Source organism: Cyprinus carpio, chromosome B17 (genome assembly GCF_018340385.1).
Source record: "Cyprinus carpio isolate SPL01 chromosome B17, ASM1834038v1, whole genome shotgun sequence".
Classification (NCBI taxonomy): Eukaryota; Metazoa; Chordata; class Actinopteri; order Cypriniformes; family Cyprinidae; genus Cyprinus; species Cyprinus carpio.
The window spans coordinates 11,072,988-11,091,809 of NC_056613.1; the positions used below are offsets into that span (position 1 = coordinate 11,072,988).

Below are 18,822 nucleotides of genomic sequence, written 5' to 3' on the forward strand. Positions count from 1 at the left end.
ATATTGATAATTAATATAAATTATATTTTAATAATTTGTAAAAATATTTTGGCAGTGTATCTGTGTTACCTGTTGCCTGTTTTCATGAAAATAGGAAAAAGTCTTGCTTAAATGCATTTAAATTTTGAAAAATATTTCTTATAGTTTTTTTTAGGTTTGAAACACCAACAACAAAATGCAAACTCCTTGGAATCCCTGTTTTATAACAGAATAGAATAGAATAGAATAGAATAGAATAGAATAGAATAGAAAAACAAAGTGGAATAAAAGTGGCTCTATAGACAGAGGGATAGTATACAGTACATAAAATAGATAGATAATTTTTCTTTTTTTTTTTAATTTATAAAAGCCCTTCAAGTGTAAAACCAGATTGCTGGATGGATGGATGAATAAGCAACTGAACATGAAAATAGCAACTTTACTGTATGTTAGTAGTTGTAGTGTCAACTACTGTAACTATTTAACATACTGTAACTATTTTAACATACATCATGCATTGTCACATGTGTTATGTCTCTTGGTGGTAAAGTTTGTGAGAACACATGCATGATTTCCTGCATGCATGTATATAGATCGGGTTGAATTGCAGTTGTGCAGTTAAAAATCTGTCTGTTCTTTCAGGCAGACGGTTGCATAAGTGATGCTGTGCATGTGCCTGTGTGTGTTTGTGTTGTACATATTCAAGTGTGACGGGCATGATGTCTGTATTATGTAGTCGCCAAGTGATCCTGTCGGTCACAGCTTTTTGTCTTGCTGTGATATTGTGACGTTTTGAGAGAACGCACGGCTCATAAATCCTTTAAATTTAGCAGCACTGTTTCCGCTGAGCATACATAAGAAAATGCTTCTGTTCACATTCCCGGTTTAAATCGAGCCAGAGGCCTGCCGAGAGAAGCAGCGTGAAACAACCACAGAAAAAAAGGGAAACAGGAAAGGAGAGTGGGAAGAGCTGAAAGGAGAGGAAAAGAGAAAACCATAAAGTTATGAAACCAATCTTAGCATCCATGTACTTCTGAAGTTTTGTTGTTTAGGTCTAGTGACAATTGTAGGGTCCTCTGTGTATTCACAGAACATTGTTTACAAATGATGACAGGCCCTAAGATCTTTCAGAAACCACCCGTGTCATTTCAAGTTGTCATGTTTTCCAGGCGTCCTATTGTTCTTTGCCGTTGAAAGCACAAATGTGAGCCTTTTAATGCCATAAGTAACACAGAAAGAAGCCCTGGCTCTCTGCGATTACTGTCTTTCAATCTGTTTTTATGTTAGAACGATTGTACCAGGCATTTCTTGAAAGTGGTTTCTGACAACCTGCAATCTGTATTTTCCACAAATATTTGGTTTTATCTGATTTTATCCAATGTTTTGATGTGAAATGATTCTTAAGATCTTCATAAGGCTTTTCAAAACCAAGTGTTATGAGTGTGAGAACATATTTGGTATTCAGAATAATTCAATTCAGCATCTTTCTTATAAGTTGCTTTATTAAATATGAAGAGTTCATTTGCAAGATACCTGTAACTAATTTTTTCATTCCACTTAACATCAAACAAAAATCAAACATCATTAATTTTTAAAAAAAAAAAAAAAAAAAAAAAATATATACACACACATATATATATATAAAAACACAACATAACAAAAACAATAAAACACAATAAAAACATGATAACAATAAAAATTATTAAACATGATTTCTGAAAATTAAAAAAAAATGAGTTTTTGCAAAATAAACTCCTCTCTCACACACACAGGTGCATCTCAATAAATTAGAATGTCGTGGAAAAGTTCATTTATTTCAGTAATTCAACTCAAATTGTGAAACTTGTGTATTAAATAAATTCAATGCACACAGACTGACGTAGTTAAAGTCTTTGGTGCTTTTAATTGTGATGATTTTGGCTCACATTTACAAAAACCCACCAATTCACTATCTCAACAAATTAGAATATGGTGACATGCCAATCATGGGGAAGACTGCTGATCTGACAGTTGTCCAGAAGACAATCATTGACACCCTTCACAAGGAGGGTAAGCCACAAACATTCATTGCCAAAGAAGCTGGCTGTTCACAGAGTGCTATATCCAAGCATGTTAACAGAGAGTGGAAGGAAAAAGTGTGGAAGAAAAAGATACACAACCAACCGAAAGAACCACAGCCTTATGAGGATTGTCAAGCAAAATAGATTCAAGAATTTGTGTGAACTTCACAAGGAATGGACTGAGACTGGTGTCAAGGCATCAAGAGCCACCACACACAGACGTGTCAAGGAATTTGGCTACAGTTGTCGTAATCCTCTTGTTAAGCCACTCCTGAACCACAGACAGCATCAGATGCATCTTACCTGGGCTAAGGAGAAGAAGAACTGAACTGTTGCCCAGTGATCCAAAGTCCTCTTTTCAGATGAGAGCAAGTTTTGTATTTCATTTGGAAACCAAGGTCCTAGAGTCTGGAGGAAGGGTGCAGAAGCTCATAGCCCAAGTTGCTTGAAGTCCAGTGTTAAGTTTCCACAGTCAAAGAAACCTGGGCTTTCATACCACCTCAGCAGTGCCACAAACTGATCACCTCCATGCCACGCAGAATTGAGGCAGTAATTAAAGCCAAAGGAGCCCCTACCAAGTATTGAGTACATGTACAGTAAATGAACATAATTTCCAGAAGGCCAACAATTTTTTTTTTTATTTTATTTTTTTTTGGTCTTATGAAGTATTCTAATTTGTTGAGATAGTGAATTGGTAGGTTTTTGTAAAATGTGAGCCAAAATCATCACAATTAAAAGAACCAAAGACTTAAACTACTTCAGTTGGTGTGCATTGAATTTATTTAATACACAAGTTTCACAATTTGAGTTGAATCACTGAAATTAAATTTTTCATGACATTCTAATTTATTGAGATGCACCTGTACATAATATAACGGTATCACAGCCCTGCATCATATTTTGCTGAATAGACTCCAATACTTGTTTCTTATTAATTGTGGGATGCTGATTCCCAGAATAGAGCCTGTTTTGCTCTAGCATGCCACACTTTGTCACAAAATGTGCATTTTGTAGCATTTTTGTTTTCAACAAACATTAGCAAGGAAAGAAGTCTTGTAATGTACAGTATTATCAATCACCAGAAAAATTTCCACAATCTTCCTCTAAGCATTAAACTATTGAACTATTTGTTCAATATATTCTCAGTTAGTTTTCACATGTAAGAATGATTCTGAAAACTTTTCCCACTCCATTGCAGATTCAAAATGTGTTTTTTGTTGTTGTTGTTGATGTTATTTTGGCTGTTAAAGTGCATTAATGCTGCTACATGTGTTTTATTAAAAAAAAAACAAAAAAAACCTTTGTTCTCATTTTGTGGGAAAAAAAAAACAGTACTTGGTTTATTTTTTATTATTTCTGATCAGCGTCATCAAATAAGGTAATATTAGAGCCTTTTTGCAAATCAGCAGACTTTTTTTTTTCCCCAAGATAGCTTGGAAAAACTATACACACACTAACTACTGTGTGTAGTGACCAAAATGTCATTTTTCTGTATGTAATTTATATATTAGGAAGGGGTGCACATAATTTTTTCGGCCTGGTTCTCATAAGAAACCCTATAAAAATAACTATAAAAAAATAATTAATAATAGTTACAATAGTTACAATATTATTGCACTTTTTTATTTAGTTTTTTAATAAAATAATAAACTAAATAATAATGTATGATAATATTATTAAAAATAAAAGGTAGGCCTAGTATTAAATACAAGTACAAATATTTTATAGTAAACTTAAAAATAAAATACTAATGTTTACTACTACTTTCTTTGTTTGCCTCTTTAAGAAAAATCACTTTATGTATTCCCCAATTGTAAGTCGCTTTAGATAAAAGCGTTAAAATATAAGTGTTAAAATATAAAAAAATAATAATAATTTCATCATTTTCAAACTTAAAATCAGCAGGCTTTTATTTTGGCGGGTTGCCGGCAAGTAAATATAAGCGGTTCCGGATTTAGCGCCACTGCTGATTAAAGAGCGTAAATTAAATTAATTTCACATGTTTTGCATTGTGCTTTGAAAACGGACAGGGATAGCCTAGATTTATGCTTTCAGTTTGAAAATAAATGTTATATAGTACAGTTTGTCGATCTAAAATGGTAATTGTGCATTAACAGCTGTCAACCTTGTTGGTACGCAAATGCGCTGCCAGAACTTAGTTATATAGCGCATTTTTTTATTTTGGTTGCACATGCAGACCTGCGGACCACTTATGTGCACCCCTGATAATAGGTTGACATTTGGGTTAGCATGTAAAGTTAAAGGTTAGACTTGGATGATGCATTATGATCAGATTAAGAATACATGTTTTAAAGGGACTGAGGTAAGGTTTAGAATTTAGGCTTGGCAGTCAGTAGCAATGACCAACATAGAATACTGATCCAGTAACGTCCTGCATGACTACTGACTCATGAGCCTGGAGAGGACCCACTTCTGTCTGGGTAACTCGGTGAAAGGTAAATGAGTAGTAGAGCTTTTCTGTCACCCAGATAGGAACAAGACTGTCTGAGTGATCGCTAGAACCACTGAAACTATGTAAATGTTGTGAGCACCAAAGAGAGGGGTCAATAAAAAGGATTAATGTCCTTCACTTCAGAAAAGAAGTGTGAACAGATAAAACTAGTTTGGTCAGCTCAGATGGCCCTCCTGGAGCAGAAACAGGGCAGAAACTCACTCATTCGGAGAAGAAAAGAGATCATACAATGCTGGAAACTGTCTCTATTCATCCTTGTCTTTCTTCTCCTCTTTGTGTTGAATCTCACCGGGACCAAGGCTTGAAGTGTCCAAGTAAAAATGATCTATGAGTGCTTTGTCGGAGCAGAGGCCATTGGGACAGACAACAGAAGACACTTATCCAGAAAACAAGCTGGAATAATGTACATGACAGGAGCTTTTCAGCAGCTTGGAAACCTACATTTCTTTGGCTTCATTTCTCTTTCTCTCACAGTTGGAGTCTTTCACTCTTTCACTCCTTGAAGGTGTTAAATTTTAGTGAGTGATATGGATTACTCACAGTGTCATGGTAACAGTAACCGTGGAGAGGAGTGGGAGGGGTCAGCGTTCTCTGAGAAACAGGGTCTTACCATACAGCAATGTGAATGGGAACCAGGGGCAACCTTAGTCAAGGTCACAAACTGGCTAACCAATCAAACGGGATGTTTTTATGCTTCAGGCATTTACTAGTCAAACCTCCAAGTGTTTGAAGCACTTTGCATTTCTTGTGCGCGGGTTTGTTGTGATATATACTCTTCAAAGACCATTGAAGAGAAACCTGCCCTCCTTATTACCGCTTAACTTTGTACCTCCTTAAATATCCACTTAAATAAAAAAGAATTTGGCATAATGTGTCATTTCAGAGGAAACTGCAGATTTGAAAGTGTTTGTTTTGCGGTCCTGTTTTAGTGGAGGATGTGGATTTTGTTGATGTAAATTTGTACATTAAATAATTCCGGTTTTAATAGGTTCTGACAAGTACAGTATATGGTTGTTAGGTTAATGGAATATATTACATGGTAGATGAATAATATGGTTATATATCTGGTTCTGGTTACTGATTATAATTAAATATGTGCTTTATCTTATTGTTACTGCCTTTTTATAGAAATATTATGCCAGAGTTTTTACCTTATTGTTTTTTATATATATATTTTGTATTATATTTCATATATACTTTACGGCTCAAAAGTTTTGGGTCAGTAAGTCTCTTATGCTCTCCCAGTCTGCATTTATTTGATTAAAAAATGTAATAAAACAGTAATATTGTGAATTATTATTTTTAAATTTAGAATAGCTGTTTTTGGTTCTAATATTTATTAAAATGTAAATTCTTCCCGTGATGTCAAAGATGAAGACTGTCACGATAACAGCTTTTTCTTGTGCTATATTGTCCCAGAAATAATTGCAATAAGCGATATTATTGTCATTTTCAAAGACCATTTTATGCCACTGAATATATATAATCGTAATGTAACAGCATAATAATGCAAGAAGGCCTACACACTTCCAAATGACAACAATCTTTTATTTTTTAAGAATATTTAGATAATGGAAATTTAGTATCAAAATATTGGATACCTTAAAAAAAACTTCCTGACCTTCTTGTCTCTGTAAATTAAGGGTGCACACTATTTCTGAAAAACACAATCACTACAAACAAGTCAAAAACACAACCCAAAACATTACCAAATATTAAAAATACGATACGATAAATGATGTAAAAACATGTTGAAATTTCAAGTTATTTTATTACTGAATTTTACAAATGCCTCTAAGCAAACAGAAAAAGGCACATAAAGCACATTTTTAAAAGGGGTCATATGATGTTACTAAAAAGAACATTATGTTGTGTATTTGGTGTAATGCAATGTGTTTATGCGGTTTAAAGGGATAGTTCACCCAAATATTAAAATGATGTCATTAACGACTCACCCTCATGTCGTTCCAAACACGTAAGACCTCCGTTCATTAACACAGTCTAAGATATTTTAGATTTAGTCCCAGAGCTTTCAGTCCCTCCATTGAGAATGTATGTACGGTATACTGTCCACGTCCAGAAAGGTAATAAAAACATCTTCAAAGTAGTCCATGTGACATCAGAGGTTCCGTTAGAATTTTTTTAAGCATCGAAAATACATTTTGGTCCAAAAATAGCAAAAACTACGACTTTATTCAGCATTGTCTTCTCTCCCGGGTCTGGTGTGAGCGCGTTCACAGCACTGCAGTGTATTGATATCCGGTTCACGAACAAATCACTCGATGTAACTAGATCTTCTTGAACCAGTTCACCAAATCGAACTGAATCATTTGAAACGGTTCGCGTCTCCAATAAGCATTAATCCACAAATGACTTAAGCTGTTAACTTTTTTAACATGGCTGACACTCCCTCTGAGTTCAAATAAACCAATATCCCAGAGTAATTCATTTACTCAAACAGTACACTGACTGAACTGCTGTGAAGAGAGAAGTGAAGATGAACACCGAGCCGAGCCAGATAACGAACGAAACATTGACTCGTTCTCGAGTCAAGAACCGTTTCTGTCGGACCCGTCCGATTCGAGAACCGAGGAGCTGATGATACTGCGCATGCCTGATTCAGCGTGAAGCAGACTGACACACAGCGCGACTGAACCGAACTGGTTCTTTTGATGATTGATTCTGAACTGATTCTGTGCTAATGTTATGAGCGCGGGTAAACCGAAGGCTTAAATCAAGTGCAATCATCGCCAATGACGTCATTACGTCGAGCGCAAAAGAACTGGTGAACAGTTTTCTTCAACTGGTTTATTGAATCGAACTGTCTGAAAGAACCGGTTTGCGGAAAAGAACCGAACTTCCCATCACTACTGGTGATCCAAAAACCAATGCAACCGGTTCTTGCCTCGAGAACGAGTCAATGTTTTTTCATCTCTGGGCTTGGCTCGGTGTTCATCTTCAGTTCTCTCTTCACAGCAGTTCAGTCAGTGTACTGTTTGAGTAAATGAATGACTCTGGGATATTGGTTTATTTGAACTCAGAGGGAGTGTCAGCCATGTTAAAAAAGTTAACAGCTTAAGTCATTTGTGGATTAATGCTTATTGGAGACGTGAACCATTTCAAACGATTCAGTTCGTATTGGTGAACTGGTTCAAGAAGATCTGGTAACATCGAGTGATTCGTTCGCGAACCGGATATCACTAAACTGCAGTGCTGTGAACGCGCTCACATCAGACCCGGAAGAGAAGACAACGCTGAATAAAGTCGTAGTTTTTGATATTTTTGGACCAAAATGTATTTTCGATGCTTCAAAAAAATTCTAACGGACCTCTGATGTCACATGGACTACTTTGAAGATGTTTTATTACCTTTCTGGACGTGGACAGTATACCGTACATACATTCACAATGGAGGGACAGAAAGCTCTCGGACTAAATCTAAAATATCTTAAACTGTGTTCCGAAGATGAACGGAGGTCTTACGGGTTTGGAACGACATGAGGGTGAGTCATTAATGACATAATTTTCATTTTTGGGTGAACTATCCCTTTAAGGTTCAAAAAACACATTATTTTCCACATAATGTACATTATTGTTGCTCCTCTATGCCCTGCCTTTCTGAAATGCATACATTTTTACAAAGCTCATCGTTTTGAAAAGAGAGGTGTACGCTGATTAGCCAGCCGTCCAGTGCATTGTGATTGGCTGAATACCTGAATACGGAAATGCTATGCCCCTTGCCATACTGTGTTGCCGTCTCCCGGCACGACCAGACAAAACCAATAAAACCCATTACAAACGAGGCATTTGTTGCATCCAGTGGGGACATAATTACTGATTATAATAACTTATACTGTGTTTTTACATGTTGTGTTGCGTATCGCGTTGCGTAAACATAAAACCATGTCTGCATTTGTGATCGGAGAAACAACAAACAACAAGCGCTACTCTACACTGCTTAAAACTCGCGTTTGAATCATCAGTGGCAAATTCTTTAGATATAAAAAATGTACTTACAGACTGTGAGTCAGACATGCCAGACTGTCCTTGCAAAGTTGTAACTACCCCACTTTATAGAAACAGCCTTTGAGCACAGACCCATTGTTGGCTACTCTGCAGGTTCAGGAAACAGTCCTGGAAAACTGAAGAATCTGTTGGACATGGAGGATTTTTCTGAAGAGCAGTGTTCAGTTTAACTGTTCAGAACAAACAAGGGACTCATGAACAACTATCACAAAACAAAAAACAGTCGTGGATCATCCAGTAATCCACACACAGTATTAAGAACCAGTTATTTTAATAATTTCAGCTATTTTTTGTCTTGTGGACTAAAGGTAAACATATTTTATGTAAAATATCTTACTCAGGACAGTACTAAAAAAAAATTAACATGCATTCTTTCAAATTCAAATTACTCACATTTTCACTGATTCTGCAAGGGGTTCACAAACTTGACCTGTATGTGTGTGTGTGTGTGTGTGTGTGTATTCATTCAGCATCCTAGCTGAATATAATAATTAATTACAACAGCAACAATTTTTTGGGGGAATTTTTTATATTTAAATTATATTAAATATGTATTTATATAAATATTTGTATACTAAATGATATACTTAAAATAAGTAAAATTATTTTAAAAATTCTAAACAATAATTAAATCATAATCAGAAAATTCAGTAAAAACACGTTGGTTCAGAATTTTTGGGAGGTGTGTATATTATTATATTGTGTCAAATCCATTACTGAGATTATAAATTATTTATTTGGGATTCTTAGACAATTCCTCTCATTGTATGTCCCCCTTTTCAGATCTGTAGCCTTTTTTTGTCCACAGGATTAGTGGTGCTTGTGTGTATAAATATGTGAATGTATACATCAGTTAAAATAATTCTGTTTTTATTAGTGCCCCAAGTCATTTTCTTAGAGGGTAGACACACACGCACACACAAATCCATTCACATTGGGTCTGTCTCTCTTACTTAAGTGCTTAACACTACACTACCCCTCTGTGTGGCTTCATAAAAACGCATATTTAAAGAGCACAGCCTGGACATTTAAACCTCCCTAAAGGCTTAAGAACCAAATCAATGGATTCCCATAGATAGAGCTCGTCGTCTTCTGCCCCCTACACACAGCCAGTTAATGACGGCCAAACAGCCATCTAGAGTCTAAGAGAAGTCAAGGTGAACCCCATCAGACACAGGCTGTGAGTTTAATGCTCTGCTCTGCTCCTGACACACACACAAACACACACACACACTGATAGAAACGCACTGCGCACAGCTGCACACAGAGATTATAGTTAATGCTCACGCTACTCTGTGGTCAGGCCCGGAGGAGGCTGACAGTTGTTTTGATCAGAGGGAGACTTGGAAGAAAGGGATGGAAGGATGGGGGAATGGAAAAGAGTGAATGAGCAGAAAAAATTGGATGAGCTCAGAGGTGATGTGAAAGATTTGATATGTGATATGTGGGCATCTGAATAACGTTACACACCGCAATACCTATATAATGAGATGTTCACACATATTAAACCAAAATGTCTTTGAAAGATGCAAAAAGTGTTATGATGACTGATTTTATTTTGTATAATGCCATATTTTGTTTCATAATATTTTTACTCACTTAAATGTTTTCCTCTCATCTTTTTATTTGCTCTATACACACGCACACATATACAGTGTATATATGTTTATATATATATATATATATACGTTACACAGACACACACACACCACACACAATCTGTTAAACAGTACTTATCTATGAAAAATGTACATAATGTATAATATATGAATTGCATCTTATCGTCTAATTAGGAGTGTAATGATAGTAATCGTAATTGTGATATAAAAAAAAAAATGAAATATCAACATTTTTTTCTGTTTTTCCAAGATTTCTATAGCTATTGCAATGTTTTTTGACCAGGATAAACATGTAGTGAAAAGCTGATATTTTGACAAACCTACAATTAATAGATATGAATGCATATACAAATATATCATGCTATAATTAAGCACAAATTTTGATGTAACAATATTAACATTATAAAATATAAAATACATCTATAAAATATTTTACATAATAAATACTGTACATATTGAATTATATATTATAACTTTTCTTTTTTTAGTATTATATATGGTGTATATTCTATACATGTCATATTTCCTGTAAGTGCTGTGTGTGTTTCGTTAATATTACGTTTATGTTTGTGCCAATCGTTGATTGTGACTCTGAAATTGTACAGTGAGATTTCTGACTAGCTGATCCTCCACAGATGGTTTTCATTTGCTTGTGCATCAGGGTGTGTTATTAAGGCTGTTCTCATAAAAGGCCTGACCTCCACTTTGTCATCACCCATTATAGAGATATAAACCAAAGCAGAACTCCAAAATACTGCAGACCCTTTTCCTTCCTCTTTGGCCACAGTAATTGTGTTCTCTACCCTATGTTTGCGGTGGAGCAGATTTGATAGGAGTTCTATTGTTGCTGCAGTAATGATAAAACACATAATAATATCTGTGGTAATTGTGGGAAGTGTGACGGTGCTGCCGTGGTAATAATTAGAAGTGTGATTGCTGCACTGTGTGTGTATGTAATTTTATCTTCTTATTCACACACAATGGACAACAAATTCACAGTTGAATTCACACATGTGTAAGCAGACTGAAAGGTTCAGCATGGATATTTCCACGTTTTTCTTTATTATTTTTGAGTACTGTATCAAATTCTTAGATTAACTGCACATTGATCTTAAATGCTATTTATGGAGAAAATTTTATTTTCTGTATTATTTGCTTCCTTGTACTAAAGAGTGTTCTTTAGAATGTCTCTGAGTGTTTCAACATGCTTGAGTTTTCGATGAGCAGAGAGAAAACAGGAAATCTATTTAATACGTATGTGCAAGACAAGTATGAGACAGGAAATGTTGTTTTAGCTTAGACGTCCTGGCTTCTTTGTGAAAATGCATCTGGAGAACATAGTTAGGCACTTTAAATGGAAATATGTTGAATATGCATTATGATTGGATGAAGGTATAAAGGTTTCCTCTTTGTTGCAATCTACAGTACAGCCAACCCTGAATGACTGTATGAATGTAGACCTTTTCCTGCAGGAAAATAAATATTCAAAAGACTTTTGTCTCATACCTTTAATTGAAATGGAAAATTGCCACGGTACTATTTAATCTAAACAGGCACCCTATGTAAATTATTCTATATAGTAAATACTGGATGGATGGATGAATGGATGGATGGATCACCATTTTCCAGCATTAATAACTCAACTTCACGATTTTTAACTAATGCATTTAATGGCCATTCAAAGACATTCTTAGACAGCTAATGACATCAATAAGTATAACCTGAAGGACACATGCATTACACAGCAGACAATACTTGACCACGCTGCTCTTCTGAGCCGTTCAATGAAATGTGTTTCACTCAATAAAACCATTACAGACACAGGAAGGGAGAATTATAGTGGCCTCAAAAGATTGAGCTCGTAAAGAATTCTGCAGGGCTTTGAAAGCGACGGAGAACATATTACAGCAGCTCCTAGTGACACATCTATCATATTTTAAACCTTAAAGGTCACTAGGTTTGGACTCTACGGCTAGATGGAAACTGTTGACCTTGACACATTGAAACTGTAGACACACACACAGGTGATGCATAAACCCATATTATTATTTAAATAGGATACGGCCCACCCTAGTGTGCTCAGTGAGACACTGAATACACGATTTCATCACCCCCCCCCCCCACACACACACACACACACACACTCACACTTCCCCCACCCACACACAACATTCGTGAAATATTACCTAAGCAGGTGATTCAGTATTTTCCAGTGACTAACCGGTACTCACATCTTACCAGGCATTTTCCAGTGCTGTGAGGAGGGAACCTGCAGAGCTGTCCTGAACATGGCAGGTGAGACTCATTTCACACACGTTTTACACTCCGACTGTGTGATTTTCCATCAATACAGCAATATTTGCGCTTTGAGTGACGTTTTGTGTCTGTGTTCTCAAGTCCAGTCAGCTGCTTCCAGTCAGGCTGTTTCAAGGCCTGAAGAGAACATTAGTGTTCGCCATATTGGACAGCGAGAAGTTTTGCATCACTTTTTGCGTCCCAGTTCCTGTAAAAAAAGAAAATCACCATATTGCTTAAGGAATCTTTCTTTCTTTCTTGTCTTCTACTGGGTTCATTAAAATGAGCTCGGCTATGTGTCTCACTGCAGCAGCTGAGTGCTGACTGTGTAACTTCTGTTTTCTGCTTCTTTATAATGTCCTTCTCCTTGGCCGCTTTCTCATTCAGAGAAAAATCAAAGATAAAGATGAACTCCAAATCTGTGGACTCGACTGCATAGTGGACAGTGGTATGAAGTGTTTAAATAGGTATATGTGCATGTTTCTACTTTTGGTCATTCTGAAAGTGCCACATAAAGCTAAATAATAGAAGTGTTAGTTAGCTTCAAAATAATAGTTTTGACGTTCCAACTGGTGTGGCTCTTTTTCTCATCTAGAATGACAAAAGAGAAAAATTATGAATTTCCAAGCTCTTTTTCTATACAGTTAAAGTGAATGGTGACTAAGGACTGTCAATCTCAAGCACAAAAAATATCATAAAAGTGGCCCATATGCCCATATTTAGTGAAATTCTTGTCATAAATCGAGCTTGACATCCATTGTCACCATTCACATTCATTGTTTAGAAAAAGAGCTTGGAAACTCATAATTTTTCTTTTGGTGTTCCACTGAAGAAAGTAAGTCACACAGAATTCAAAAGACACAGCGATGAGTAAATGATAACACTGTGAACTCCATTTGACATGCAGCCACTTCCTGTCGTGAATATCAATGTGCATATATGAGCGGCGTATGTTGTTTTCACATTTTTGTGAATGCAGACTGAATAGGAGAGTGTGTAGTAACTAGAAAGGAACGCAGTACACTTGACTAATTTTAACGAATGTCTTTCACTAAAATCTTTCCATTAACATAATCTCTCAGTCATGTCTGTTTTGGACCCTGAAACAACAGCACCGCCCCTGGAAATAACCTAGCAGGTTCTCTGGTGTCCCAATATTAATGTGACTTACTTTGGTTTCTGTGCAACCAAGTGTTACATAAAGCCTCTTTTATTCAACTCCAAAGTGGAGCAATATTTTGTATTCCTCATTTTTTCTTTTAAACTGTAAAACACACTTCCTCTTCATGTCCAGCCCCATATTGTCACAGTAAGCTAATTTCAACATTTGTTGTAATTCTTGCTCTAGCTTCTTACTGAAGCTAAAAGCAGTCAAGAGAGGACATGATTAGAATTTTAAAGTGGAGGGAAGCCCTGTGTGAATAAATTAAAGCAGTGCTGCCTGAGATGAGAAGACAGACACTTTCAGTAAGTCAAGAAACAGCCTCATTCACATCAACTATTCAAAACATCTAAACAATCATAGAAATACAAGACAGTCCAGTGAGACATTGACAAAAGCTTGACGTTGTACAGCTGAAAATTAGAGATGTTGGTTCCATATCAGTTATTGGCCAATATCAGAGATTTATCCTTTGTTGATATTGGATATTTAATTGCACATGCTCATTTTCACTATTTTTACATTTAGATTAGCTTTCACCTGATGATCCCTTAGATTTAATCTTAAAAACACTAATAAATCAGTAACGCTTTTAAACACAGTCTTTAGCAAATTGTATTTTTTGTTTTATTATTTAATTGTATTGTTTTGGCAAAATAATATAGAATTCTAATATCTGCCATTTATTAGTAATTGAGCATAGCATGAAAATAATGATCTGTTAATCGATATCAGCCAGAATTGTAATATCAATGCATTCTTGCTGAGTACATTATAAAAAAAAAATCCTGTAGTTTTTACAGGAAAACACTGCCAGATGTGGTTTTATTTTGTAAAAATACAGTAAAAATGTAAACAATTACAGAACAACCTGTAAATATTATAGTTTAAAACTGTAATTTATAATCGCTGTCTCACCAATTCAACAATTCAAATGTATGTTACGAGGTGGCTATTTCATGCAAATTTGTAAACCACACTGCGTTTTTTGTACAATTTCTGTAAGGGGTAAGTTTAGGGGTGGGGTTAGAGTTGGTCCTTCGTACCAATTCTTATGAATTTGCCACCTTATAAAATACGTACATACAAATTTTCACAAATCGTACAAATTCACACAAGTGAGGTCTTACAAATTCATATGAATTAGCCACTTAGTAAAATATATACAAATTGCCGTTAGATCAGGTTGTTTAAACTTGTAAATCCGGCAGCCCTTTTCTGCTGAATTATTAAGACCACAGTGCTAATAATGTTTTTTTTTTTGTTTTTTTTTACCTTTAACATATATTAAAAACAACCACAATAGCAGGTGGTAAATATTTAACAGTATTTTGCTGTGTTTTACAGTTAACATTACAATAATTTTTTTACAGTATATGGATGGAATATTGAACAATTTTGTGAAACAGTCTTCATGAAGAGTGCCATTTTCCAGGCTTTTGAGCAGATGTCTTTTGCCCCATCTCCTGATGAGAAAGGTGTTGTTTTGATGCTCGGTTGCGTGGTCTGGTCAGCATGGTGCTGTTTCTTCTGAAATCACAGCTGCAGACACAAGCTGTGACCCCCTCACTCTCAATCACAGGGAGGCAAAATGTCCATGAGGAAACTTTGATATGTTAGCCCTTCAAAAGACAGATAGTGTCAACAAAGAAAGAGATACTTGCTGTAAAAATGGCATTGTGTAATGGTAACTGTAGTTTCTGTTTTTCTCGCAAGATCCTAACTAGGCAAAAGGTAACTGAAGAAACCTTTTTTCTAGGGAAAAGGTTAGCTGTTAGCTGTTCACTGGTTTGAGAATTGATTGGCATGAACTGTGACAGTGCAGAGCTGGTGATGAGCTGTGAGCATTGTTATTTCTGCTTCCTTAACTTCTCATTCTGCATATTTTCCAGCTGAGAGTGTGCGTGTATATGCATGAGAATATGTGCCTGTGTGATTTGTAATATCAGAAGAGCTGCTATGCTAATTTTCCATTCCTTTGATCTGATTAGAAGCCACTAAAAACTGTTGAGGACCATCTGGAAAGTACGTGTATTTATGAGAGAATAACAAGAGCTGAACTGTCCATGTGGCATGCTTTGAACATCAGTTTCTCTGCACATACATTTTTGAGATTTTTGAGTGGTTTTTAATTCATTGCTGAATTCTTAAGATGGGGGATGCTGTTGATCAAGACTAGGAAGTGAAGGGGTTGTTTTGGAGAGCGCAGTAGTGACATTCCTTGTGGGCTTGAACCAGCAACCTTTGAAAAAAAACAGCAAGCTTTCTAGCCCTGAGTTTGGAGTGTAGTTCTACAGAGATAATGTTGGAGTTAGTGCTGGGATAGGCTTCTGGTGATGTGTGAACAGTGGTGGTGTTTCTTGAGTAGTTTTAGGAGTGGTTTTGGTTTGGTGTGGTAATCAGTGTGTGACTTATTCAAAACCTTTCAGGGGTTAATTAAGTTGCTATTGTTAATTGTAATTTTCTAGATGCAGTAAAGTGCCACTAGTGCAGTTACTGTAGCTAACGTCAACTCACTAACACATTTTAAATTCTAGCCCAAGGGTGCGGTCGAATTCCGTTAAATTTACACAGACAAAAATGACTATAGATTGTCTACAGTGTAACAATGTATGAAGCACAGGTCACACATAAAGTAATTTTCAACCCAGTCAGATTTCTGTTGGTCAACATGGCAAATCTACATGACCAACTTAAAGCCATTGTGAAATCTGGGTGTGTGGATTTTGAACATTCAAAGAAAAACATCTTTGTCATGTTGCTTTTACTATTTTGCAAGTTGAGCCTGAGTAAAATAATTTTCCTTTTTTATTAACCAAGCCTTACAAGATAAAATGTAAAATACAAAAGAATGGCAGATATTTAGGCCAAAGTGAGTGAAGATAAAAATCTTTGTCTTTTTTTATCTTTGTCATTAAAAAATAAGACCAAAGATACACATTACAAATACACATAATATATAAAAAAACAAAAAAAAAAAAAAAAAAAACAGTGCTTTATTTTTCAAGGATAATAGTAGGTATATTTAGCAACTGCATTCAAGAAATAGAATAAACATATAAAAAATATATATATAAAAAACTGTGTAAATTACATCTTTTAGTCTTACTAAAGCAACTGTATAAAAGCTCTTCAGTCAGGAGCAGTGAGTGATTTTACTTTGTGTTTTGTTGTTTTATTAACATTAAAGAGAGAATTGAATGTATTCTCAAGTTGTTTTGAATGAGTTTCTTTCTTCTGTTGAACATAAAAGTTATTTTGAAGAATGTGGGTAACCAAACAGTTGCTGGTCCCTAGTTTTCCTACTATCAAAGTCCCTGTGGACCAGCAACATTCCCCACATTCATCAAAGTATCTTCTTTTGTTTTCAGCACAAGAATAAGTTAATACAGGTTTGGGACAACATGATGGCAAGAAATAATGATAGAATTTTCATTTTTGAGTGAATTATCCCTTTAATGACAAGCTGCAGCATGTTTAGCACCTACGGTTGCCACCTTCAGCAAGGCAAAATAAGGGACACCTATTCACGAAGCCCCCCCCCCATATATGACATGTATGATTATTTATTATGTATATAATATATTTATGATTAAAATCAATGATAAATTAATAAATAGGGTTTAACATGAATTATAATCTATTAATTTATGTCTAATAATGTCTAAAAATATAATAATTATGACTAACAAGCTCTGATAATGTATGGAATCTTATATTAACTGAGGGAAAAAAATTATTACAGGTTTGGAACAACTTGTGGGTGTGTAAACAATGACAAAAGAAAATTTTTGGGGGTAAACTGTCCCTTTAAGTCAGACAGTCAACTGTGAACAACTGAATGATTCTCTGCAAACCGCGTGTTTATCATTAGTTACTGGACAGACACATTGATAACTTTCCCATCCAGCCCTATATCTGGAGAGTCTTGTGTTCAAAGTGTGGATGTGAGCTCCTATGTTTAAAACCGCGCAGGTTTAGTGCATGCTGCGCAGCGCTCATGTGAAAGGGCTTTAATGGTGTTCATTCTGGAGACTCCATTGCTATGGAAACAAAGATGCCAGAATCACGCACAAATGATTTTCTCTTATACTTCTTATGAAATAATTTCATTATAATTGCTATTAGTATTATACACAGTGCAAAATACTTGTTTGTTTATTCAAATATGTGACCGTGGACCACAAAACCAGTCTTAATTGTCAATTTTTCAAAATAAAGATTTAAACATCATCCAAAAGCTGATTAAATAAGCTTTCCGTTGATGTATGGTTTATTAGGATCGATTGTGAAGTGCATTGTCCTGCGAGTGTAACGCTACCGCTTAGTTACCATTCGCATACTGTGAAGTGCACCTTCCTGAATTCTTAGCAATGCATATTTACTAATGAAAAATTATGTTAACGTAGGAAATTAACAAAATATCTTCATTAACATTCGATGCGATATCTGACCCATACACGTTGTTTTTGGCTATTGCTAAAAATATACCCCACCATTAGTCTGCTGTCACTTTAAGACCTGCACACATCTTATATACAGGCACATACGTTTTTCTCTCAACTGTTTACTTTAACTTTAGACATAACCAACTGCGTTTATATTTAAACCTTGTGTGTTTTTAACAGTATTAGCACAATCAGACACGAATTATGACTTAGTCCAGTAATCAGGCGCTGTTCGACAGGCTTCTTAGTCAGAATAACTTAAAACCAAAACCCCAAAAAAAACGCATTCAAAACAGCACATGAAAGAGACATTATCAAACGAAGGACTTAAAGCAAAATGAAAAAAGTGTAACAAAAATTGTGAAGTGCATTGTCCTGCGAGTGTAACGCTACCGCTTAGTTACCATTCGATGCGATCTGTCACGTTGTACTGAATATTGAGACGGAGGTGCCAGAATTGCAACTGATAGAATGTGCGCTGCAGATATTTCTTCAAAAGCAGATTGTGGAGACAATTTTTTCATCCACAATCAAAAAATTGTGATGTCGCACACCCCTGGATAAACAGTAAATGTAACAGTACCTTAAAGGGGCTTTTTTGTATTTATAAAATGATAATATAAACCTATAAAATAGAATAAAATCCTATTCTATATGAGTATTTTTGTCTAATTTTCCAGTAAAAATATCCAGTAAAAAACATATGAATTTACTTGAGAAACAACAATGCATAAGACATTTAAGACTTGGTTTCATAGACT

The 18,822-nt window shown here is 35.4% G+C and overlaps 1 protein-coding gene across 2 annotated transcripts in view; it reads left to right on the forward strand.

Annotated features, from left to right (window-relative positions):
- slc8a1b (solute carrier family 8 member 1b) overlaps window positions 1-18,822 on the forward strand; it is a 123,008-nt gene that overhangs the window by 13,891 nt on the left and 90,295 nt on the right. The window contains exon 2 of one of the 2 annotated variants that reach the window (XM_042742188.1): window positions 12,398-12,451. The exons of the other annotated variant lie outside the window; for it this stretch is intronic. The gene's annotated coding sequence lies outside the window, so the exon portion shown is untranslated. The remainder of the gene's footprint in view (window positions 1-12,397; window positions 12,452-18,822) is intronic. 2 annotated transcript variants of the gene reach the window in all.